Consider the following 26583-nt stretch of genomic DNA (forward strand, 5'->3'; position numbering starts at 1 on the left):
ACCTGCTCACACAGTCATCTCAGTGTGCCAGTTTTTGGCAAAGATAGCATACCGCTCTTGTCCCCCACACTTTAGTCACTAGACCTCACTCAGTGACTTCTTTTTGTTTCCAAGAATGAACAGGGACTTGAAAGAACAGTGATTTGACAATGTAGAAGAGGTGAAGAGAAAAACTAAGGAGCTGCTCTCAGCCATCCAAACAGATGAATTTAAAAAATGTTTCCAAGACTGGAATCGCAGATTTGAAAAATGTATTAAGTGTAATTGAGGGTACTTTGAAGGTGTTAGGTTGTTTTGTACAAAATTTTAAAATACATACCTTTGGAAAAAAAAATTCCACTTTTGGGGGGCCCCCCTCATATGTTGTCTCACAACTACATTGCTTAGACACAGGCGCCACCCCTTTGTGTCCTCGGCTAGATACCTAACACATGTGTCTTGGCCAGTACAGGTTTCTTCAAGTTGGATTTTCAGTTAGACTTTCAATCAAAGTTATGTACACAGAGCAGATATTTCCCCCAACTTTGATATTTGAGTAGTGGAAAATTGGAGCTTTGAGCCATTTGACAACTGAGATATCATTGTATTTTCTTTTCCTTTCCATTTTATAGCATAGGCTTTATTATGAAGACAGTTCTTCATCACTAGTCTTAGTAACTTTAGACATGATTCATTATCTGGAGACATTTTTGTTTGAGTGTCACTGTCAGGAAAACAGAATTTCTGAGGGACACAAATTGTCCTTCTGTGTTCAGTAAACATAGAGCAGAAGCTGGAGAGGGAACAAAGAGTGCTGAGAGTGCTGAGGACTGAGAAATAGTGTTGTTGTTTTAAGTTGAAAGCAAAGCAGAAATAAGAAGAAGCAAAGACAAAAGTCACGGGGTCAAAATAGGACACGAGAAGCATTTTCTGAGAGAGGTGGGATCATAGTGACATCAAAAGCAGAGTCTGACCACAGCACTGGGTGCAATAGACAGATGTTGGTACAAGGTCAATAACCAACTCAGCAGGACAGATCATTTGTGATACAATGTGATAAAAGAATGGAAGCAGAGCAGAGAGGTGAACTGACTAGCTACTTACAGCAAATGCAGTCTGGCTATAGAAATTGGGATCTAAATAAATTCAGATTTCTTTAGGTTATTTGTCTTTTTAACTTGTGTGCAAATGTTTTCCTCAGGTGTTCAATAAACTGTATATTAATGTATATTATAAAAATTACAGTCTCTCTTTTTCATCCCCTTCTGCTTGTACTCTTCAGCTATCATATAATTTTTCATTCACAAGTGTTTACCTTACCTCATCTTCCACATGGTTTTTAAGTTGTAAAGGTCTTGAGATTGAATCAAAGTTGTAAAGATCCTGAGAAAAAATAAGAAACTGGTGTGAGGAAATGGAAAGATATGAAGGAAGATACCTAATGTAGTATGTATTGCACTGTAGTTACAATAGAATATTAATTTTGGGACAATATTATTAATACCATTAAGACAATATTATTAGATCCTTGGTGGCATAGTGGTTATCTATTGGGTTGCTAACTTCCAGGTCAGCAGTTTGAAACCTCCAGCATCTTTTCAGGAGAAAGATTGGGCTCCTACCCTGGTAAAGAGTTACAGTCTAGGAAACTCACAGGGGCAGGTCTACACTGTACTATAGATTCAATAAGTTAGCATAGACTTGAGGACAATGCCTCTCAGTATTATTAGTACCATTTACTCAAAATTAAGGTATCCGCAGAAGAATGGGAGCTCCAGAACACTTCATCATACTCTATTGGCATCTGTATATAGACCAAAGACAGTCATACAATCAGAACAAGACATGGTTCAAAGTCAGGAAAGTTGTGGGTCACAGTTGTGATTTTTCACCATTCTTACTCCATCTGTATGCTGCCTAATTAATCTGAGAAGCTGTACTATATGAAGGAGAACTCCACATCAGGATTGGAGTAAGGCTTATTAATAAGCTTCAATATGTAGATGACACAACCTTGCTTGCTGAAAGTGAGGAGAACTTAAAGCACTTGCTGATGATGATCAAGGATTTCAGTTCTCAGTGTGGGCTGCATATCAATGTAAAGCATACCAAAATTCTCACTTGTGGACCAATAGGCAACATTATGATAAATGGAGCAAAGATTGTCAAGAATTTCAATTTGCTTGAATCTGCAGTCAATGCTCAGTGAGTAGTCAAGAAACTAAACAATGTCGAATGCAGTAGCATGAGACAAATCTGATGGACAAGACCTCTTGAAAAAGGGTTGAAAAGCAGTGGGGATGCTTTGAATATTAAGGGGTGTCTGACCCAAGCCATGGTATTTTTAATCACCCAAAATGCACGTGAAAGCTGAACACTCAATAAGGAGGCCAAAGAAGAACTGATCTTTTTGAATTATGGTGTTGGCAAAGAATATTGAAAGTATCATGAATTTCTATACGTCTTGGCAGAATCACCACCAGATTTCTACTTAGAAGTGAGGATGGCAAGACATCCTTCTCTGTGCTTTCAATATGTCATTAGAGAGACCAGTTCTTGGAAAAGGACATCCTTCTTGGTAGAGTGGAGAGTCAGCAAAAGAGAGGAAGACTGTCAAGGAGGGGGATTGTCATAGTGGTTGCAACAGCGAGTTCAAACATAATGAATTTAAGGATGGTGCAGGACTGGGCGGTATTTCTATTATGCATATGGACACTGTAAGTCAGAACCAACTCAGTTACACCTAACAGCAGCAGCAGCAGCAGCAGCAGCAGCAGCAGCAGCAGCAGCAGCAGCAGCAGCAGCAGCAGCAGTAGCAAGGTATACCCAGGAAAAGGAATTACAAAGAGTAATTTTACAATGAAGACTAATATAACTTAATCTATATATTTTAAAGTTTATACTTTTTGCAATGTGAATAACAGATTGAGGTGACAAATCATATATTCAGAGAGTTACTCAGTCCTTCCAATTGTCCAGGTCAGATATGCTGGTGGTTTAAATTAGTATGGTCACAGAGAAAGACTGAGATAGGTGGACAAATTGGAGTGTTCTTTGTGGTTGCTTATCTTATAATAACTCTATAGACAGGAGAATTGCCCCTGTGGGTTTCGGAGACTAAATTGTTACAGGAGTAGAAAGTTTTATCTTTCTCCTATGGAGCAGCTGGTGGGTTTGAACTGATGGCCTTCTGGTTAACAGCCCAATGTGTAACTCTCTATGCTAGATGGAATCAACTTGATGGCAGTGAGTTTAACTTGGAGTTGTTATTAAGTGCTGTCCAGTCAACTCTAACTCATATCAACCTTAGATGTAACAGAATGAAAAATTGCCTGACCCATCACCCTCAATCACTGCTCTGTTCGAGCCCATTGTTCCAGCTACCATGTCAGTCCATCCCAGGGAGAAGTTTCCTCATTTTTATTGAGCCTCTACTTTACCAAATATTATAATATTTTTGGAGTTAGAATATGTTTTATAATATTAAAATCACAATTTTATTTTTAATTGAAATGTACCTTTTGACTATGATAAGTATTAAACCATTCTCTCAAATTTGTTATGAGAATTAATGAGATAGTATATATAAATCTCATAATAGGCATTTAAATAGATATCAGAGAAGCATTATGGACTGTGTGAGTAGTAGGAAAGTATATACTTTAGGAATCATAAAAATAACTGATTTCTAATCCTCATCTTATCACTTATTGACTGATACCTAAATCATTTATTTATTGCTGCATTACAAGCTACCCCCAAACCTAGCAACTTTAAGCAAGAAATACTTATATTCTTATAATACAGAAATGGGAGTAGCTGAGCTTGCTTCTTCTTTTGAAGCTCCTAATGAAGTTGCCTTCAAGATGTTGATTAGGCTACATTTATCTGAAGTCTTGACTGGAGCTGAAGGAACTACTTTCAAGTTGACTGCTGTCAGTTCCTTGCCATAGGAACAATTCCAAAGAAAACAACTTGTGAGTCCTCATGAGATGGCACTAGGCCCCAGAATGAGCCATATAAGAGAGGTCCTTAGAAATGGCAAACAGACACTGATGTCAGATTCTGCTCGCTAAAGTCCAGCCTTCATTCAGAGGGAAGACAATTAGATTCCACTGTTGCAAAGAAGTTTTAAATATATTTGAAAGTCAACATAGGGACTTTACTGAAAGGATTAAATTGGGTAAGGATAAAGTATATATCACGTGACTGGCTAGGTGGGTGCTCAGTAAGTGCAAGTTCCCTTCCTTTATAATTCACAGATAACTTGGAGGCTAACAGAGGAAAGTAGGACAATGTAGGTCTTCTGACTGGCATCTAAGTGTGTCTTTTCTTTTTCTATGTTCATAACTACTTTTGTATCAACAGAATACATCTTAAACCCTACTTAGCTAGTTTAATTAGGCACATGAATTTAATTGTGACTATTCTATTTTAGATTAAAATATAAACCTCTCTTAGGGATTTCCTGAATATAAAATCTATTATATATGTCAGTGACAAATGCTGTTCATTTTCTATATGTACAAATTTTAAGGAAAGAAAAAATTTACACTGAAATAATGTATCTATAATACAAATAAGTGAAGATTAGCATTATCTAAAATAGAAAAGGAATTCATAATTAAACAGCATTTCATACTGTAGACTTATTATTTTAGCATGTTTCCAGCTGTGGGTGACTTTACTTATCTTCAGACATAATCACATATCAGTATGCAAGGAGTAACATTCTTAATGTCCGTTAATTCTCACATAAACTCTTCGCATAAATCTGTTCCAATCAAGATGTGATAAAAACCTTATTGTGCTGCAAGATCTAATTGTTTTGAAATGAGATTCAGGAAGGAGTTTTGACTTTTATGAAATTACCTTATTTTTGCTTCTAAAGATGACGATTCTTTGAACTATGAAATTTGTGTGAGATGATGGTAAATATCTTGTGAATGGAAAACTAACCACATTAAAGAGGTCATGTGTCATTGTAATGATTTTGTTTGAGACAGCAGTCATAACTTGAAGCAATTATTTTAAAGATTTAAAAAGGTGGAATGACTATAGAACTTTCATGTCACTTTTAACAATTAAATCGTTTTACAACTCTTATAACACATGCATCCATTGTATCAAGCACATTTGTACATATATTGCCATCATCATTTTCAAAATATTTTCTTTCTGCTTGAGCCCTTGGTATTGGCTCCTCTTTTTCCTCTCCTTCCCCTACCCTCTCACCCTCGTGGACCCCTAATAAATTATAAGTTATTTTTATTTTCATATCTCTTTGTTGCCCTCTGGGTGAGGTTGTTGTATGTGGCGGTCTCTTATTTATGCTTGGTAAGTATTGTTCTGCCCATACTGGGTCAACAAGGATCTTTTGTAGGGCTGGGTTTCTTCTAACGTATTCTTTGAGTTTTTCCTTGTCTGGGAAGACTCTTACTTCTCCATCTATCTTGATCAATAATTTGGCTGGGTAGCGTATTCTTGGGTTTGTGTTGTTTTCCTTTAATTTTTGGAATATGTTACTCCACTTTCTCCTCTTCATAGTTTCTGCTGATAGTGATGAGCATATACTTATTTGGGAACCTTTATATGTAATTGTTTGTTTTTCGCCAGCTGCTCTCATGATTTTCTTCTTTTCCTCAAAGTTGGATAATTTAAGTTATGTGCCTTGGTGACTTCTTCTTGGGATTCAGTCTAGCTGATGTTCTTTCAACCTCCTGAATGGTTGACTGTTTTTCATTCATTAAGCTGGGGAAGTTTTCCTCCAAGAATTTTCTTACTATTGTTGCAGATGACTTTTTTGTTTTGTCTTCCTCTGGTAAGTCAATAATTCTAATGTTGTTCCGCTTCATAACATCAGACATAGCTCTTAAGTTTTCTTCAGCTTCTTTGATGGTCTTATTAGATTTTTGTTCATGTTTGTTAAAGTCTGCTTGGCTGTCCTCCAAGTCACTTGTGCGGTTCTCTGCTTCCTCCAGTCGATTCTCAAGACTGTGTATCTGCTACTGGCTTTTGTTATCTCCTCCCTAAGCTTTTGTATTTCCCTTTGGTGTATTGACTTTATCTCCTCTATCATTTCATCCTTTTTCTGTATTGTTTCCTTCATATCTTATATGACTCTAAGCAGCATTCTGAAACTTTCTTTCTGTGGCACCTCAATGTCTGCTTCTTCTACACATGTCATGATGTTCAGGACATCTTCTGCCATTGCCTTTTGTTTCTCCTGTTTTTCGTTGAGGTCATTGGGGCTGATGTCTGTTTGCGTTGCGTTTATTTAGAGGAGCCAGGTGCCATTTCCAGGGAGTTGAAGAGCACTGGCTCTCTCTGGGAGACTTGTAGGAATTCCTCTTTGAACTGTCTGCAACTAACTCCACTATGGAATTAACCTACCACTTTATCCTCCTGTGGCTTCACTCTCAGTGGAGTGGCCCAGAAGGCTGGTGGGTTGCCTGCTTTGGTGTTGTGGAGGTTGGGCAGAGGTTCCTACAGCAGCTTGGGATGTTGATGAGTGTTTGTCGAGCTGTCTTAGGCCTTGTGAGGCACTAAGGTAGGTGGGAGGAAGTTCCCTCAGTGACATGGGATAACAGAGGAAAAATAGCTCCCCCAGGCACACAGGCAGGAATTCCCCAGTAAGAAGTTGGGTGGAGTATCTCCTGGTGGAGGCAGGCAGGGCTTTTCCAAGCCTTGGGCTAGCTGCACAGGGTGGAGCTCACCTAGCTGGGTGTGGGGCAGGCCTAAATGCCCTAGGCTAAGGGGAGTGGTCTGGACGTTGGCAGTGGAGTGTGAGAAAACAGGAAAGAGACAAAGAGGAGAAAAAATATTTTAAAGTAAGCCGGCTGGGACTGTGTGGGGATAGAGAGAACAGAGGGAAACAAAAGTTACAATGTAGTTGAACCCAGATCCCTGCCTGTGGGGCTTCAAGGGTTTAGTCCCTGCCCCAAGATGGTGGCAAGCTGTGACTGTGTTGAGATTAAGCCCCTGCACGTGCTCCAAATGGTCCCAGTTCCGGTTGAGGCAGTGGCGGGGCTAAGATCAAGCCCTAACTGGCCTCCATTGTGGTAAGCCAAAAGCCCCCAGTCTCTCAAAACCTTGTGGGTCTGTGCATACATATCTTTATGCTGCTCCTCCTGCGATCCAGTAGTGTTGAATTTCCCTCTAAGCAACTATCCTGGAATTATTTCTGTGGACTTCCTCTGATATGTGTTACTCCATGGCCATTTTCCCGGAAGTTCCTATTATTTTATATCTTACATTCTCTACTGTCTCCCTTTGCCCATTTTCCGGTTGTTTGTCCCCCTGGGGGGTGGGGGCGGTTACATGTCGATCATTGTTAGTCCCCCATTTCTCCCTCTTTCTCTTACTCTCATGGTATCACTACTCCCATTACTGTTACTCAGGGGTTTATCTGACTTAGATTCCATGTTTTGAGAGCTCTTATCTGTACCAGTGTCTATGTTCCAGTCTAGCTGTATTTATAAGGTAGAACTGGGGTTATGATAGTGGTTGGGAAGAAACATTAAAGAACTTAAGCAATGTTGTGTGTTCTTTCGGTGTTATGCTGTACCCTGGCTGATTTGTTCCTTCCTTGTGAACCTTCTGTGAGGAATGTCCAAATGTCTGCAGATGGCCTTTGGGTCAAACCCCATCATTTGCATCAGTATCTATGTTTGTTTTGGGTTTTCTGATGCCTGATACCTGATCCTGTTGACACCTCACGATCACATAGACTGGTGTGCTTCTTCCATATGGGCTTCTCTATTAGATGGTCTCTGGTTCAACTTTAAGCTTTTAAGACCCCAGATGCTATATCTTTTAATAAGCAGGCACCATCAGCTTTCTTCACCACATTTGCTTATGTACTCAATTTGACTTCAGCATTTGGGTAGGGAAAGTGAGCATCACAGAAACCCAGGTTATTAAAACAAAATGTTCTTATGTTGAGGAAATACTTGAGTAGAGACACAAGGCCCGTCTGCTACCTTAATGCCGAACATTTAAATATATGTACATAAACCTATATCCCTATTAATATATTTATATATTTACATATGTGCACACTTGTATTTGTACCTCTATAAATCTCTTTTGCTTCCTAGTTCTTTCTTCTATTTCTTTTTACTTTCCTCCTGTCCCACTATCATGTTTGACCTTCATTTGACCCTCAGTGTTTTCTCCAGCTACATTGCACTTGACCAAACCCCACCAGGCATTCTACTTCCTCCTCGCCATCTATTTTAGATCTCTTGTCGTTCCCTTGTCCCTATGTTTGTTGGCTCCCTTTCTCCCTCCTCCTCTTCTGCCATATCCCCTGGAGCCCATGTCACTTCTCTTAATGTAGATCCAATTATTTCCTTTTTAGAAGGACATTTTTACAATCTAAAGAAAAACACCAAACATGAGACTGACAAGAAATACTCCAGATCTTAGCAAGGTTCCTGCTTTCCCAAATTTCATGAGTAAAGCCAAGGACTATAGATTAAGGTCATTAGCATATGGACTACATTAATCAACAAATTCATAATAAGTGTAATACAGAAATGAATAAAACTTGAAACAAGAGAGAAAATTTGAAAATAAACTGCAAAGTTGAAGAAGTTAACAGTTTTCACTTGGGTGAGATTTTATTACTTTATCCTAAGAGAGAGTCAACTGCTTTAGGGACTCTGAATGGTTCTTAAAGTTAGTCTCTATTTGGACAGAGTTTCTGTGTATTAATTTTCTAAGTGTGGTACTTTGGTGAGTGGTTTCCATTTGAAGTGATAAATTGAGAGGAGTTTAATTCAGATGAACTATAGTAGTTTAGCAAATTGATGCAGGAATGTTTGCTAGTGGTATTAAATACTAGCAAGACTATCCATTTTGGACAGGTTTCAGCAGTACTTCCAGACTGAGACAGGCTAGGAAGAATATTTTGGTGATCTGTTCCAAAAATTAGCTAGTGAACATCTTGTAGATCACAACAGGACACTGTCATACTCCCTTGCTTTGGTCACATTATCAGGAGAGATCATTGCTTGAGGAAGGCTTTATGCTTGGTGAAGTTGTGGGCCATCAAAGTTGAGAGGGATCTACGGGAGATGTGTTGGCACAATAGTTGCAGTGATACAAAAACATGTCAGTGATTGAGAGGATGATGCAGGACTGGGCAATATTTTATTCTATTGTATAAAAAGTTGCCATGGGTAATAATTGGCTATCTATCTATCTATCATCTATCTATCTACCTATCTATTTATTTTCTACCCTTGATCTTCATCAGCAAGTGCTCAAGTCCTCCTCACTTTTAGCAAGTAAGGTTGGCTCTGCATATCACAGGTTGTTAATAAACTTTCCTCTAATCCTGATACTGTATTTTTCATCAGATAATTCTTCTCTGATTATTTGCTCATCATATAGATAGAATTTGTATGATTAAAAGATACAACCCTGATACACACCTTCCTGATTTTAAACTATGTGCTTGTTCTATTTGAATGGCTGCCTCTTGGTCCATATATAGGTTCCCTCAGGACTGTGGTTTTCAATCTTCCTAATGCGCCATCGTTTAATACAGTTCCTCATGTTGTGGAGACCCCCAACCATAAAATTATTTTCATGTTACTTCATAACTGTAATTTTGCTACTATTATAAATTGGGTGACCCCTGTGAAAGGGTTGGTTGACCCCCAAAGGGGTTGTGACCCATAGGTTGAGAACTGCTGCCCTAGAGCAAAATGAAGTGTTCTGGCACTGCTATTCTCAAGACTATCTATATTTTGTATGATTCAGACAGATGAATGCCTTAGGATTCCTAATGAAGCACAAGTATAAAGGTCTACTGCAGCTTTACAGAGTCCAACATCAGCCATTTTTTTTTTTTTTGGTTTACAAAGTTCCTCGTCCCTTGTTTATACCCAGCTGAGTGATGTCAATCCCGTCACTAAAAAGGATCCCTATGTTCATAAAAGGACTATTTTCTTTCCCTCCAGGACCATGTGTGGAACTCTGCCTCTCTAAATGATAAATTACTTTCCTGAAGACTTATAAGTACGGGAGCTTCTTTGTCTAGGTCTCTTTGCCTCTTCTCTTCTGTTCTTCTCCCCTCCGACACCCTGCCTCCTTCTTCCCTCTCTGGTGCTGGTAGTGGTGTGTGTCCTGCAGCAGTGGCCAGCATCAATTCTATCCTTGTCAAACTCCATTATGGTTTGGTTGCGTGTCCTTTTTAAAACATTATATTCTGGGGGTAGTGGTGGCTTCTGTGGTCTCTATGAGCTCTCTTTTGCTTGGCTAGTCTCCTGGCTTTAGACAAAGGGCAGGTTCTATTTTTCCTTTATGTGAGTATTCTAAATTTCTTTCACCTCACCTCCTTTGATCTCCCTTTCTCTATAAATCTCATTTCCCCAAATAAAACCTTTTAATTAAAGATCTTGCTTTGTCTTTCATCTCTGAAAATCCTTACAAAATAAATATCCTTCTGGTATTCTCTATGTTCATCAAGGTCCACCTGATGCCAATAATCATATCTCTTATTCCACATGCTCTTCTCTATCTGGCCTGAACTTCTTGCAGCTCCCTGATAATTTACTGCTGCAACCCTTGTTAGGATCCTTGATAGTGTAGTCCTTACAAGTTGGACTATGATTAAATGGTTGGCAGTTTGAAACTAACACCTCTGGAAGAGGGCTTGAGCTTTCTGCCCCAGTAAAGAGTTACAGTCTCACCAACCTATAGGGGTCACTATGTCAGCATTGACTCTATGATAGTGATTTTGGAGTTTGAAACCCTTGTTGGATGATCTTCAGCAAAATTTTACTTGAATGTGATATCAATGATATTGTTTTGTAATTTGTGTCTTCTGTTGTGTCGCCTTTCTTTGGAATGCCTACAAATATTCATCTCTATCAATAAGTTGGTGTGATGTTTAGAGATTATGTCAACTAGACACTCCTGGACAAGGGTAGGGGCAGAAACCAGTCTGTCAATTGGGTCACAGCCTGATGACATCTCTTTGGTGCCATAACCTTTTTTATATAAGATAGAGAAACCAAGCAAGGTTGAATCCTTTTTGGCTCTTTTCCTTATGTTGGAGCTGGATCTTGCATCTACAGCCCCAATCTCCTGTTGTGTTGAATGTTGATCCCAGGAGCTGTCAGTAGACTACTGAGACAGTTCTTATGACAGACTTTGGACTTCTGCATTCACAGCCTATGCCCCCTATTGTCTCTGCTTCATCATTCTGACACTGGTTCTTCAGCTTCCATAAGTCAGAAGCCTGACTTGAACCAGACTGGGTTGACCTATTTCTATACGTGGGTAAGTTGTTTCTTGACATTAATCTCTTACATATATGAACACAAGTGTCATTGGGTTTGCTTTGCTAGAGAACCCAATTTAACTGACCTGTTGAATAGCTGTCTTCCAAGTTTCCTGGCATAGATGAGTGAGGGTTTCCCGCACTTCATCAGCTTGTTGAAACATTTCAGTTGGTATTTCATCAGTTCCTAGAGTCTTGGTTTTGGCTAATGCCTTCAGTGCAGCTTGGACTTCTTTTAGTACCATCGGTTCTTGCTCATATGTTACCTACTAAAATGGTTTAATGTTGCCTAGTTATTTGTGGTTCAATGACTGTGTATTCTTGCCATCTTCTTTGGATGCTTCCTGCATCATTAAATATTTTGCCCAATATTACAATTCGAGGCTTGAATATTTTGTGAGTTCTTTCAGTTTAAGATGATGTGGAGTAGGTTCTTCTTTTTTGGTTTTCTAACTAAGTCTAGCACAATTCATGATAATATTTTACTTTGTCTTCTTGAGATGCCCTTTGAAACTCCATGTTCAGCTTTTTGACTTTACCAATTCTTCCATATGTTTTAGCTGCTCTTGGATTAAGAGTATGTTTCTCATATCCACTTTTTATTGTCTTTTAAATGACCTTTTAACATTTTTCATGTAAAATGTTTTTGATGTCATTCCATAGCTTACCAAGTCTCCTGTCATTAGAGTGTAGTGCATCAAATCTGTCCTTGATATTTGGGTGGGAGCTCCTCAAAATCATATTTTGGCTGTCATGGACTTGTTTTCAAGGATAGCAGCATTCGGTATGGAGTACACTCAATGTAAAGAAAACCCAAACCCTCACAACTGCACCAATAGAAAATATCATGATAGATGGAGTAAAGATTGAAGTTGTCAAAGATTTCATTTTGCTTGAAATCCACAATCAATGCCCATGGAGGCAGTAGTCAAGAGATAAACGACACATTGTGTAAATCTGCTTCACAAGACCTCTTTTTTTTTCTCACAAGACCTCTTAAAAGACTTGAAAAGCAATGATGTTACTTTGATAAATAAGATATGCCTGACCCAAGCCATGGTATTTTCAATTACCTCATATGCATGTGAAAGTTGGACATTGAATAAGGAACAATGAAGAAGAACTGATGCATTTGAACTAAGATATTGATGAAGAATATTGGAAGTACCATGAATTGACAAAACAGCAAACAGATCTGTTTTAGAAGAAGTATAACCATAATACTCTTTACAGGCAAGGATGGAAAGACTTAATCTTACATGCTTTGGACATGTTATCAGGAGAGACCAGTTCCTGGAGAAAGACATCATGTTTGGCAAAGTCAATTGAGTCATATAGGGTGACACATAGTAACTGGCTACTGATTTCAAACTGTGCACTTTGCAGTTAATAGTTTAACGAGTAAACATTATGCCACCAGGGCGTCTAGAGAGGTAAAATAGAGAACTTTAATTAAGACAACTCACATTATGTTGTACATAGGGTGGCTGTGAGTTAGAATGGACACGATTGCACACCATAACATCTTTTTATCTCTTCATCATTTATCTACTATATCATCATCTATTTACTACCTATGTGCCTTATCTATTTTCATCTTTCTTCTGAAATCCTGCTCCATTATGTTGAAAAACCTTCTGTTTTTCTCCACTATAGTTTCCCACAGGCTATTAAAATTCACTCTTTCCCTTCGACACCTTGTGATTGCGCAGGCTGGTGTGCTTCTTCCATGTGGGTTTTGTTGCTTCTGAGCTAGATGGACACTGTTTACCTTCAAGCCTTTAAGATCCCAGATGCTATATCTTTTGATAGCTGGGCACCATCAGCTTTCTTTGCCACATTTGCTTATGCAACCATTTGTCTTCAGCGATTGTATCATGGAGGTGAGTACACAATGATATGATATTTTGTTCTTTAATGTCTAATAATTGATCCTTTCAGCACCTCATGATCACACAGGCTGGTGTGCTTCTTCCAAAAAATCTTATCATAGTGAATGGGGACAGTGGTGTGTGGAGTGGAAACCCAAAGTCCATTTATAGGCCACTGGAAATCCCTTACTGAAGGGTCTCCGGGAGGAGACAAGCCAGTCAGGGTGTGATGTAGAAACTTTCCTCTAGTTCCTAAATGCTTCCTTCCCACCCACCCCCACCCCCCAACTATCATGATCCCAATCCTACCTTGCAAGTTTGGCTAGACCAGAGGATGTACACTGGTACAGATAGGAACTGGAAACATAGGGAATCCAGGACAGGTGATCCCTTCATGACCAGTGGTGTGAGTGGGATACTGAGAGGGTAGAGGGAGGGTGGGTTGGAAAGGGGGAACTGATTACAAGGAGCTACATGTCACCTCCTCCTTGGGGGACAGACAACAGAAAAGTGAGTGAAGGGAGATGTCGGACAGGGCAAGATATGACAAAATAATAATTTATAAATTATCAAGGGTTCATGAGGGAGGGGGGTGCTGTGAGGGAGGGGAAATGAGCTGATGCCAGGGGTTTAGGTGGAGAGCAAATGTTTTGAGAATGATGAGGGCAATGAATGTAGAGATGTGCTTTACACAATCGATGTATGTATGGATTGTGATAAGAATTGCATGAGCCCCTAATAAAATGATTTTAAAAAGATATTAAAGTTAACAATAAGAGAGAAATGAAAAAAAAATACACTCTTTCCAAAAACACTGTTTATCTTGGACACCTTTCGTGATCCCAGTCCCAGTCCTTTTAACTCAGTGAAGTTGCAGCCATTATTCAGGTTCTCAGGCTAGAGGCTTGGGCATCATCATGCGTAATTTCTCTCTCTTAGTTTTTCCTGTTCACATTATCTTTCGTCAGCACATACAAATCAATCAATAGGTCCTATTTATTTATACCTCTTAACTGTTTCTCTATTCTGTCACTTCAGCTGGAATAAATATCTTATTATTTTTCATCGAGGCTAAGGTAGACATTTATCTGATGCCTGCTTCTGAATCTTCATTTTCTCCAAATTGTTCTCTATGTCATGGTCAGATTGATTTTCTAAAGTACCAATCTGATTATGTAACTCTTTTCCATAAAGTCCTTCAAAGAAATTCTATTAAGTATTTCAGGGTGAAGGCTACTCCTTAGCATGATATGCAAGGTTGTTGGGCTACACCTTTGCATTTCTCCTGAACTTTACTTATTTTCTTTACTCATTTGTATGTTCTCTCTATGAGCAGATAATTAGAGAAGCTGAAATATATGAGGAAGAATGCAACATCAGGATTGGGGGAAGGCTTATTAACAACCTGTGACATGCAGATGGTACAATTTTGGCTCCTGAAAGAGGAGTACTTGAAACACTTGCCGATGAAAATCAAGGAGTACAGCCTTCAGTGTGGATTACAACTCAATGTATAAAAGACCCAAATCCTCACAATTGGACCAATAGGTAATATAATGGTAAATAGAGAAAAGGCTGACGTTGTCAAGGATTTTGTCTTACTTGAATCCACAGTAAATGTTCATGGCAGCAGTCAAGAGATCAAATGAAGCATTGCATTGGATAAATTTGCTTCACAAGACCTCTTTAAAGTGTTGAAAAGCCACAATGTCATCCTAAAGACTAAGGTATGCCTGACCCAAGCCATTGTATTTTCAGTTGCCTCACATGTGTATAAAAGTTGGACGTTGAAAAAGAAAAATGGATGAATTTGAATTATTGTGCTGGTGAAGAATATTGAAGATACCATGAGCTACCAAATGAAGCAACAAACCTGTCTCATAAGAAGTACAGTTACTTATAAGTAAGAATGGCAATAATTTGTCTCACATACTCTGGACATATTATAGTGTTAAGAGAGGCCAGTCCCTGGAGAAGGACATCGTGCTTGATAAAGTAAACCAACCCCTCCAAAACCAAAACCCAAACTCACTGCTATTATGTCAATGCTGACTCATAGTGATGCTATAAGACAGAGTAGAGATCCTCCTGTGAATTTCTGAGGCTGTAACTCTTTACAAGAGAGGGGCAACAAAAGAGAAAGGGCTAGGATAAGATGGAGTGACACACTGGCTGCAGCAATGGGCTCAAACATACACTCAGTTGTGCGGATGAAGCAGGACTGGCCAGTGTTTTGTTCTGTTGGACACAGGGTCACTAGGATTTAAAAGAGATTCAATGGCACCTAACATCATGTTCTCTCAATATGTTACTATTTTGTGCTTGGCATGATGTAGTCCTTTTACCCCCTTTGATAGGTAGGTTTATTGTGCCAACCTGGCCAATAGGAACATGTGGGGTTAATAAGGTCACAGTTTGATTGGAGGACAAAGAGATGAATGGCTTGGTTTGCTATCTGATGATCAGACCAGTGTGTAGCTGCCTTAGCTAGTTCTTTGCCTCAACTTGAGAGCTACACTACCTGTGGAATACCCAACCTGTGGACTGTGTGTCCTTAGAACTTGAGGTTTCTTTGAGACCTGCTTCACCACACTGCTGGTGTATACATTGCTTCATGATGGGGACTGTCAGATCCTGTTTTCTGACTGACTATTGGTGACTAACCCTGCTGTTTGCTGTCTGTGGTTGGACTGCCTGTATTGGTCTATGGAAGACTCAGCTGTCTGCTTCCTTGACCTTGAACCCCACAGCCCTCGTGAGTTGAAGGACTTCCAGTATATTAACTGTTTCATGAAAGTGAGTTGAACTGAGCCCTCTGTACTGCTGTGTGGACTAATTTGCTGTTATTTCTTTCATGTTATATCTATCTATCTATCTATCTATCTATCTATCTATCTATCTATCTATCAATCATCTATCTATCATCATACATGTCCTGATTTTGTTTCTCTAGAGAACCCTGTCTAACACACCCCTTCATTCACAACTTATTGTCCAGCAAATTTCTACGTATCTTTCAAAATGTAGCTAAAATCCAAAATCCTCATGAGGATGTTCCAAATCTGAAAGTTTGACCTTCCTTAGTTCTAGTACAGCATTTATCAAGTCATATGAAAAGTGTTGTGTGCCTTCTTATTTCCACCACTAGACTATAGATTCCCTGGGTTTTTATATTTTTATATTTCTAGTGCCTAACAAGAAACTTCAAAGTTAAAAGGAGTGAGGCAAATGCTGATTAAATAAATGAGTAAATCAATGTGTCTTATTAGCAATATGAATAACACCAGTGTATGGAAAAAATGATTCTGTAAAACCAAGGCCTGTTTGTTCGAGGATCATTTCTTATGTCTGCTTTTAATGAAAGCATCGACTTGCAAATTTATCACTGTTAGAATGATGATAAACAAATTTGGGATTATTACATTCATTTGCAATGAATTTTGGTTATCTGATACCCTCAAGCATGAGAGTGGCATTAAACCCATGAGTAAGGAAAATAAAAAATGAACATGTCTTTTCTTAAGGAAATATTCTGAGTCCCCTTGTGCAATAAGCAAGGACAGCCTCGGTACAGCCAGGTTTAGTCAGTCCTCTGTCCTGCTGTAGGCGAGATGGGTGCATTGGCTGCTGATCTTAATAGAAAGCTCACTTTCTAGTTTGAAATCTGAGTGCCACCGGAGAAGTGACAGGTGGTGGAAGGAAGTAAAAAGAAAAGAACAAAGAAAAGGAGAGATCAGATGTAAAGGTGGTCATAATAATAGCATTGACAATGTCAAGAATTTATGTCATGTACTTTGACATTCTGAGAATACATTAAAATATGATGCCAGAAGTTAGAACACCTTTTCCGTGTGTCTGTGTGTGTACTCACATGTGTAGATCCACCCACACCTTATAGTTTTTGAAATGTCAATACTGAAAATAGAATTCAGAAAGCCAACTTTTACAGTAGACTCAGTCCTAGATAGAGCTTGTTAATAGAGAGTTTAGTGGGGGAACTCTTTCTGGGTAGGGATTGTTTTCAAAATCCAGTTTTATACACAATGCCACATGTAGATTAACCCTTGATAAGTATTTCCTGAGTGAGTGATAGGATGCTATGGCCTTGAAGGAATATCTATATTCAGATCTTATTTTGTCTAACACAGTGGTTTTCAGTCTGTGGGCAGTGACCCTTTATGGAGTCAAATGATCCTTTCACAGGGTTTGCCCAATTCACAACAGTATCAAAATTACAGTTATGAAGTAGTAATGAAAATTATTTTATGGTTGGGGATGAGGTCACTACAACATGAGGAACTGTATTAAAGGGTCGTGGCCTTAGGAAAGTTGAGAATCACTGGTCTCACATGTCTATTAGATTAGTGGTTTCATGTTAGACAATTTTTGCTGATGGTAGAGCTAATTATAAAAGAGATAAAATTTACTTTCACTACCTGTTTGGAAGGAATTGGTGGCATAGTGTGGTATAGTGTGTTGGTTATGATCTGCAGAGTCAGCAGCTAGAAACCACCAGCTGCCATATGGAGGGAAGATGGGACTTTCTGCTCCCGTAGGGATTTACAATCTCAGAAACATGAGACAGTTCTATCCTGTCCTATAGGGTCACTGTGAGTTGCTATTGAGAAATTTTATAATTTCTCATAATTATAATTGAGAAAGAATTATAATTCTCTTATTCTTTAATTTTATTCTTGAATTTATACTTCTATAATTATAATTTTCATAGGTGAGAAAGAATTGGAGTCTCAATCCCTTCAGATTCCTGATCTCTTGGATCTAAATGTTGGTGGCTAAAAAAAAAAAAAAAGGAGAAAAAGTAAAATTGAAATGGACTTGGAGTCTTTAGTGACAAGTTTATTTCAAACAGCTGGAAATATAAGAATTATAGTTTTGGAAATTTACAGTGACAGTTCTACCCTATCCTAGACGGTCACTGCGAGTTGGCATCAAGTCAACTTGATGGCAGAAGTTTATCTTTTTCTGGGGAGGAGTGGGGCAGGCTTTGGTCCTGGAGGAGCTCTGGTTACATAGTGGGTTACATCATAGGCTGCTAATAGAAAGCCCAGCAGTTCAAAAGCATCAGACTATCCGTAGGACAAAGATGAGGCTTTCAACTTCCATAAAGAGTGAGAGTCTCAGAAACTCACAAAGGCAGGTCTACTCTGTCCTTCAGGGTGACTATGAGTCAGATTTGACTCAGTGGCTGTCAATTTTTGGAGCTTTTCTAGTGTTTCCTTTATTGGAACCAAAATGTGTCTGTCAGTCTTTCAGTAAAATGACAATATGTGAGTTCAACTCCGGGCCCACTGGAAGGTTTCCTCCTCACCATTTCTTTTCAGAAGCCATTTCTGCATGGAACTGTGCTCAATGTACTACAGCAATGAAAAAAATCATTTCATTGGGGGCTCGTACAACTCTTATCACAATCCATCCATCCATCCATTGTGTCAAGCACATTTGTGCATTCATTCTCCTCATAATTCTCAAAACATTTGCTTTCTACTTGAGCCCTTGGTATCAGCTTCTTATTTTCCGCATCCCTCCCCGTACCCACCTCCATCATGAACCCTTGATAATTTATAAATTATTATTATTTTGTCATGTTTTACACTGTCCAACATCTCCCTTCACCCATTTTTCTTTTGTCCACCCCCCAGGGAGGAGGTTATATGTAGATCCTTGTATTCAGTTCCCCCTTTTCACTCCACCCTCCCTCTACCCTCCCAGTATTGTCACTCTCATCACTGGTCCTGAAGGGTTCATTTGTCCTGGATTCCCCGTGTTTCCAGTTCCTATCTGTACCAGTGTACATCCTCTGGTATAGCCGTATTTTTAAGGTAGAATTGGGATCATGATAGTGCGTGGGGAGGAAGCATTTAGGAATTAGAGGAAAGTTGTATGTTTCATCGTTGCTACACTGAACCTTGACTGGCTCATTTCCTCCTGTGACCCTTCTGTAAGAGCATGCCCACTTGCCTACAGATGTGTCTTGGGTCCCCAATCCTCACTCCCCCTCATTCACAATGATTTGATTTTTGTTCTTTGATTCCTTATTCCTGATCCCTTCTGCACCTCATGATCACACAGGCTGGTGTGGGCTTTGTTGCTTTGAGTTAGATGGCTGCTTTTCAATCTTCAGGACTTTAACACCCCAGATGCTATAAATTTTGATAGCTGAGCACCATCAGCTTTCTTCACCACTTTTGCTTATTCATCCATTGTCTTTAGCAATCATGTCGGGAAGGTGAGTGTCATGAAATGCCAGTTTAATAGAACAAAGTGTTCTTTCATTGAGGGAATACTTGAGTGGAGGTCCAATGTCCATCTGCTGCCTTAATACTAAACCTATAAATATATGCACATAGGTCTATTTCCACATCCTCATGTATAAATATATCTGGATATGTACATGCCTTTAGTTAGACTTCTATAAATGCCCTTTGCCTCCCTAGTTCTTTCCTCTATTTCCTTTTACTTTCCTCTTGTCCCACTATCATGCTCAGCCTTCATTTGGGTTTCAGTAATTCCTCTCAGTTACATTACCCTTGATCATGTTCTACCAGGCTTCCTACACCCTCCTCACCACTGATTTGGATCACTTGTTGTTACCTTGTCCCTGGGTTTGTTATCACCATGACTTTTTCTCCCACCTCTCCCTCTCCCATGTCCCCCTGGAACTGCCGGTCCCATTGTTTTCTCCTCCAGCCTATCTTATTTAGAAAGACCTGCAGAGAAAATAACATGCACAAAAACGAGAGCAAAAAAAAGCAACAAAATAAAACAAAACAATAACAAATAACAATGAGAAAACAGTGACAACAACAACAAAGAAAAGCCTGCAGTTAGTTCAAGGACTGTTTGTTGGCCTTTAGGAATTTTTTCTGGTTGAGTCTGATGGGGTGCCATGCCCTGGCCCCAAAGTCTATTTTTGGTATTCCCTGGGGACTTCATTGTTCTGTTCCCCTTGCTGTTCTGTTGCATGCCCTTAATTTTTGCCTCAGTGTGGTGGGGTCATTTCGGGTGCAATTCCTACACTGTGTCTCCAATGTTGTCCTCTATAGGGCTATGGGTCAGTGTGGAATGTCACGTCTCATAGTGGAGCCAACCATCTGGTCTTCTCTGTGGATTAGCTGTTCTGAGTGGGCCAGGGTGTGCTTGGTGGGCTAGGATGTGCTCCATTCTCTCTTCCCTCCCTTCATTTGCTTCCATGTCCTCTGATCAGACATGTCCCTTTCCCTGAGCTGCAGCTTCAGTGCTGTCCTCTGAAATAAATTCTTCTGGGGGGAGGGACAGGAGTCCACGTAGTTGGGATTGGGGCTGGCCCCTCAGATCTCTCCACTGGTTCCCCACTCTATGCCGGCATGTTGCATTCACATCTTGGAGAACCGGGTTGAAGTGTGGTCCCTCTTTCCCTGTGGAGATACAAACAATACTCTCCCTTGGGTGGATTAGTGCCCTGTTCCCCCACTATCCATTTCTTTCTCTCTCTGTTACCCTTCCCCCCACCTCCTTTTTAGTTGGCTACCATATGTATCCCTGGATTTGGTCTGGCCCCAGCCACACTACCTGGACCTCACCCCAGGAATGTTTGTATGCAGTAGCTTTATCCCTTTGCCCCTTTTTCATTTTTTTAAAAGTGCACCAATATTTTAAGTGCAACCAATAAATCAAGCTGAATTACTTGTGAATCAGACTTGGATTTTTCCCTCTATCAGTTTGTTATTGGGAACCTCACGAGGCCACGGGCATGAGTTAAAACTCTGGAATCAGTTCAGGACTATTAGGTAACAAACAGGAGCCACCTGTTCGTGTAATTACTTATGTTTCTTTGGATGTGCGCAGACCTAACTCTGAAAGTAGCCTTTTTGTCCTATGATGGGTTGCTGCTGCATCCTTTCAACATCATCACTTTGTGGCTGACACTGCTCAGTTTATGATAAGCATCTCCAGTTGCAGAGCGGTGTGATATATCCTAGCCAGACACTGAATGTTTATTAGAGCTCAGTATCGTGCTGAGAACAGCTTTCCAAGTAGAAAATTGTTGCCTGTTGCAGACAGTATGTAGCCTGGTTTTAGAACCTCAGGGATCTGAACTGTGCTTCTCATGTTGAGGCTGGTCGGAGAATCCACATGGCATTCTCATGGATCGTGAGCACTGCTGGCACCCTGTATCTGCTGCATCATATGGCCCAAATGGAAGGGGTGTTTATATCGCAATTTGAATTTGTTGCAAAGCCATCTGTTGGTCTGGGTTCCACTCAAAACTGGCAGCTTCTTTAGTCACCCAATAAATGTTTCAGAACCATTTTGCCCAATGTGGTGTATAGCTTCTAAACTCCAAAGAGATATACTCAGAATTCTGTTTCTATTTTAGTGCTAGGAAGTTAAAATACAGTAATTTATTTTTTACATTGAAAGGGATGTCCCAGGATACCCCTGGCCACTAGACCCCTACTAATGTGATACTAATGTGACAGACTTAGGAATTCTTATAATATTTGTCTCCCACTTTCTGGATTAATAGGTTTTATTAGGGAATCCAGGGTACCTGTCACTTTCTATTTACCAGATCAGAATAGCATGATGTATTGGATCATTTAAAGTAAATTGGAATGTTCAGCAGGTTAAGGCAGAGGATAGGAGATTTACCACAGGCCTACATCAAGAACATAAATATTTACTGGGATCTATTTAGAGTGGAAGTAAACATTTTTTTGATTCTCCAGTCTAATGTGTCTTTTAGGCGCCCCAGTGGTGTAGTGGTTTACAAGTTGGGCTGCGGATCCCTGGGTCAGCAGTTTCGAACCCCAGTTGCAGAGGGAGAAAGATAAGTTTTTCTGCTCCCAGAGGATTTACTATCTCATGGACAGTTCCACTCTGACTGAAAGGGTCACTATCCATCGAAATCACCTTGATGGCAATGAAAGAGAATGTGTCTTTTAGATAAGTAATTCTCATGCTAGTTTGTGCTGACAGTAGGAGAAATTATAAAAGAGATAAAAGTTACTTTCAATACCTCTAGCTCAAAGTTTCCCAGTTTTCAGGGTGATTATAAAGAATGTAGCTACCAGATCAATAGTTGTGTCTCAAGTGCCAGGGGCTCTGTTGATTTGTACTAGTGAAGATAGCGCATCTAGCACAGCAGCTGCGATGTTGATTGCCATTTAGTTAGGCTTATGTTAATCCACCAGCATCTGGGTTTTGTAGATGCTGGGCTAATAAGTTAAATAGTAAGATGATAGAAACCACCGTCGATACATCCTTTATATCTTTGAGGTTAGCCTTGTTTTCTGATGTACTATCAGGATTTGTTTGTCATGGTCTGATTTATTATTGAGATCAGGATGGGTGGGAGTGGGAATGGTTTGGAACAAGTACTTTCAAGGTATCCATTGCTCTTTCCAAGGCTCCCATTCACAGATAATACAACAACTGTGAGGGTTCTGCTAGTCAACATAAGATCTCACACTTATTTGGCCTGCCACCTACTTTTCAGGAAGAAAATAAAAAAGAACTTCAGTGCCACCGTGGAAATGAAAATATGTTGTACTACAACCCGCAATATAGGATAAAGTGCAGATATCTGCTTTAACAACCCCCTAGTTTGTTTCAGAGCCCCAGGGGGCATTATTGGCCATTTTGGTAAACATTTGTATTTTACGCTTGGATGTGCACTTAGAATTAGGGAAATGACCATAGGCTGGATGTACTGTGAGATAGACTTGAACCAGAACTTTAATCCTAACTCTAGGCCTTTGTTCATTTGATTATAATATTTTACTTTGTCTCCTCGAGCTGCCCTCGGAAATTTTCTATTCATCTCTTAGACCTAATTTCTTCTATTTGACTTAGCTACTATACTATTAAGAGCATTAGCTATATAATTGAAGGCATTAGACAGAAAACAAGCCTCCAGGAATTGATGGAATACAAATAGAAATATCTAAACAAGCACCGGACACTCTCACTTATTTATGTCAAGAGATTTGGAAGACAGCTATGTGGCCAACTGACTGGAAGAGATCCATATTTGTACCAATTTCAAAGACAGATCCAACAGACCCAATACCGAAGACCGAATAGAATGTTCAAATTATAGAATAATATTACCCGTAAGTAAAATTTTGTTGAAAATCATGGAACAAGAGTTGCTACAATCCATACAAGGAGCTACCAGAGTTTCAAGCCAGATTCAGAAGATGTGGGACAAGAGATATCATTGCTGATGTCAGATGAATCTTGGTTTGAAAAAACAAACCCCAGAAAGTTGTTTACTTGCCTTTAATTGACTATGGCATTTGACTATGTGGACCACAATAAACTATAGCCTTGAGAAGAACAGGAATCCCAGAATGCTTCATTGTTCTCATGTGGCAGTACCTATACATGGATCAAGAAGCAAGTGTGCAGACAGAACAAGGGAACCATGCATGGTTTAAAATCCAGAAAGGTGTGTATAAATCTGTATGTTTAGCAAATACTCAGAGAAGATGTACTGCATGAAGAAGAATGCTGCATCAGGATTGGAGGAAGACTTCTTAACAACATGTGATAGAAAAAGAAAAAATATAGAAAAAATCTGATTGGAAACCGATTGTGGTAGCAATGGTACAATTCTATTTGATGTGATTGAATTATGGAATGGTATGATATAGATATTAAATCCCAACTAACAATTAAAAAAATCTTGCTGGAAGTGAAGAGAACTTGAAGATCAAGGACTACAACCTTCAGTCTGGCTTATAACTCATTATAAAGAAAACTAAAATCCTCACAACTGGGCCTCACATGCATATGAGGGAACGGAAAATATCCGAGCTCGTGTCCAGTGCACAGTATTTCCCTGCTTTTCAACACTTGAAAGATTCTTGTGCAGCAAATTACGGAATGCAATATGTCGTTTGATTGCTTGACTGCTGCTTCTATGAGCATTGACTCCAGATACAAACAAGATGAAATCCTTGACAACTTTGATCTTTTTTCCATTTATCATGACATACATGCTGGGAAAGGGACAAGCAGGTCAATAAGGCTAACAAAGAACCTGCTAACAGGTTTGGGGTCTTTTCTCTCCAGCACCACAGTCATACTAAGCCCCCACATACACAAGCATAATTTTAGGGAGAAGCAAGAGGAAGAAAGAAAATGTGAGACACTAAGTATTGACTCACAGAGCTTCCTAAAAAATATTGCTCACACTTACAGAGATGCAGTTATTTTGACCAGAGCACAAACCAGTTGGCAGCAACTCGTGGGGCTGGGGAAATGTTCTCCAGGAAGCTGTATATGCTCTAAACCAGCAGCCAATCTATGGTGCCATGTCTCCAACAGCCAGAATTCATGGGTCCAGGAATCAAGGGGTGGAAGCTGGAGTGGCACCACTTACTATTAATACTCCTGGTGATCCACTTGCAGTATTTTTGCTTCCTGTACCAGCAATCCTATGTGCTTCAGGCCTGGAGATCCTGGTCCCAAAGGAAGGAACTCTCCCACCTGGAAACACAGCATGGATTCTACTAACTGGCAGCTGAGAATGCCCCCTGGTCACTCTGGGCTCCTCATGCCTTTGTATCAACAAGTGAGGAAGGGTATTACTGTACTGAGTGGTGTGATTGGTCCTGATAACTAAGGAGAAATAGGACTGGTGCTACTTAATAGAGGTAAAGAAGAATATGTCTGGAATCCAGGAGATCCCATAGGCTAACATGCCCCGTGATTAAAGTAAATGGGAAGGTACAGCAACCCAATCCTGACAGGATGTCTAATGACCCAGGCCCCACAGGAATGAAGGTCTGAGTTACCCCGCCAGGCAAAAAACGGCATCCAGCTGAGGTGCTTGTTGAAAGCAGAGGTAATACAGAATGGGTAGTAGAAGAAGGTAGTTCTACCTATCTATCTATCGGTTATGACCATGTGCTCAATTGCAAAAATGAGGTTTGTGATTGTTAGTGTATTTTCTTTATATGGTCTTATTGAATATCTTTTCTTTGTTCATGTATGATGTATCAGATACTATTGGGCTCAGAGTGTTTTTATTTATATGTATGATAGCTGCTTGATGTTAAGTACAAGTGTGATTTCATTTATGTCTGGAAACTATATATGGTTAAAGAATTGTGTACAGGTGCCAAGTTGGCAAGGGGTGGATTATGATAGGTAGGTTTGCTGTGCCAACCTGGCCAATGAACACATGTGTGATTCGTTGAAGAGCAGAGAGATAAATGGCTCAGCGAGCTTCGCCTTTCTTTCTCTTGCTCTTGGATCATCGGACCAGTGTGCGGCTGCCTTGCTTGTTCTGTGCCTCCATTTGCAAGCTACACTACCTGTGGAACACCTAACCCGTGGACTGTGTCGCTATAACTTGAGATTCCCTCAAGTCTTGCTTCACCAAACTATTGGAAGGTACATCTCTTGAGCTGGGCACTGTCGGACCCTGTCATTTGGCTGGCTGTTGGTGACCTGCCTTGCTGTTTGCTGCCTATGGCTAGATAGCCTGAATTGCTCCATGGAGGATTACCCAGAGGCCCTCAAGACTTGAAGGATTACCAGTATACTAGCTGTCTCACCGAAGTGACTTGCACTGAGCCATTTATACTGCTTTATAGATTAACTGTTTATTTCTTATGTTATCTATCTATGTAAATATATAAAAAATTATTCATGACGTGGTTTTGTTTCTCTAGAGAACCCTGTCTAACACTCTTTCCAAGTGCAATATTCAGATTTTATTATAAATTAATCCATTTAAGAATTTAAAACAGTAAGTTCAGAAACATAGCTGTTCATATATGTACATTTGATTTATAATTTATAACAACGATGACACTACAAAGCAGTGAGGCAGATGTTCTTTTCAAAATCATGGAGACCTTTGTCAAATGACATGTGAAGCTGTGGGAAATAGATGTGATTGTTTTAAACGACATAGATGTACAAAATTTCTGGTTTTGTACATATTTTTGTCCAAAAAAGATTTGATTCTTAAAACTTTGGTGAAGACTTTTCAAGAGTGAGATGATGTTTTATTTAGATTTTTATTGCAGTCATCTATGATCTTTAAGGTTGTATGTAAACCTAGCAGGGCCATGATTCTCTGGTTTGACATTTATGTAATGATATAATCATCCCCCAAATTATGATCTGAGATGATCAACCTTGATCTGATAGAAGGGGATTAGGACGGTATAATTGTTAGGTTTTATGTCAACTTGGTTGAGTGAGGATCCTCAGTAGTTTGGCAATAAGGTTGGCTTTATAAAGTGATCTAGTGTAATGTAGCAAGCAGTTGTAGGGGGGTTCAGGTGGAGTGTATTCCCTGGTTCATGCTACAAACCGATGATATTTCCTTGGGGATTTGGCCTACGTCATATATACTATACTATAATATATATAAAATGACTCTCTGGACAACTCCCATCCTTTTTCCTTCTTCTT

This window comes from Tenrec ecaudatus, chromosome 14 (assembly GCF_050624435.1).
Source record: "Tenrec ecaudatus isolate mTenEca1 chromosome 14, mTenEca1.hap1, whole genome shotgun sequence".
Classification (NCBI taxonomy): domain Eukaryota; kingdom Metazoa; phylum Chordata; class Mammalia; order Afrosoricida; family Tenrecidae; genus Tenrec; species Tenrec ecaudatus.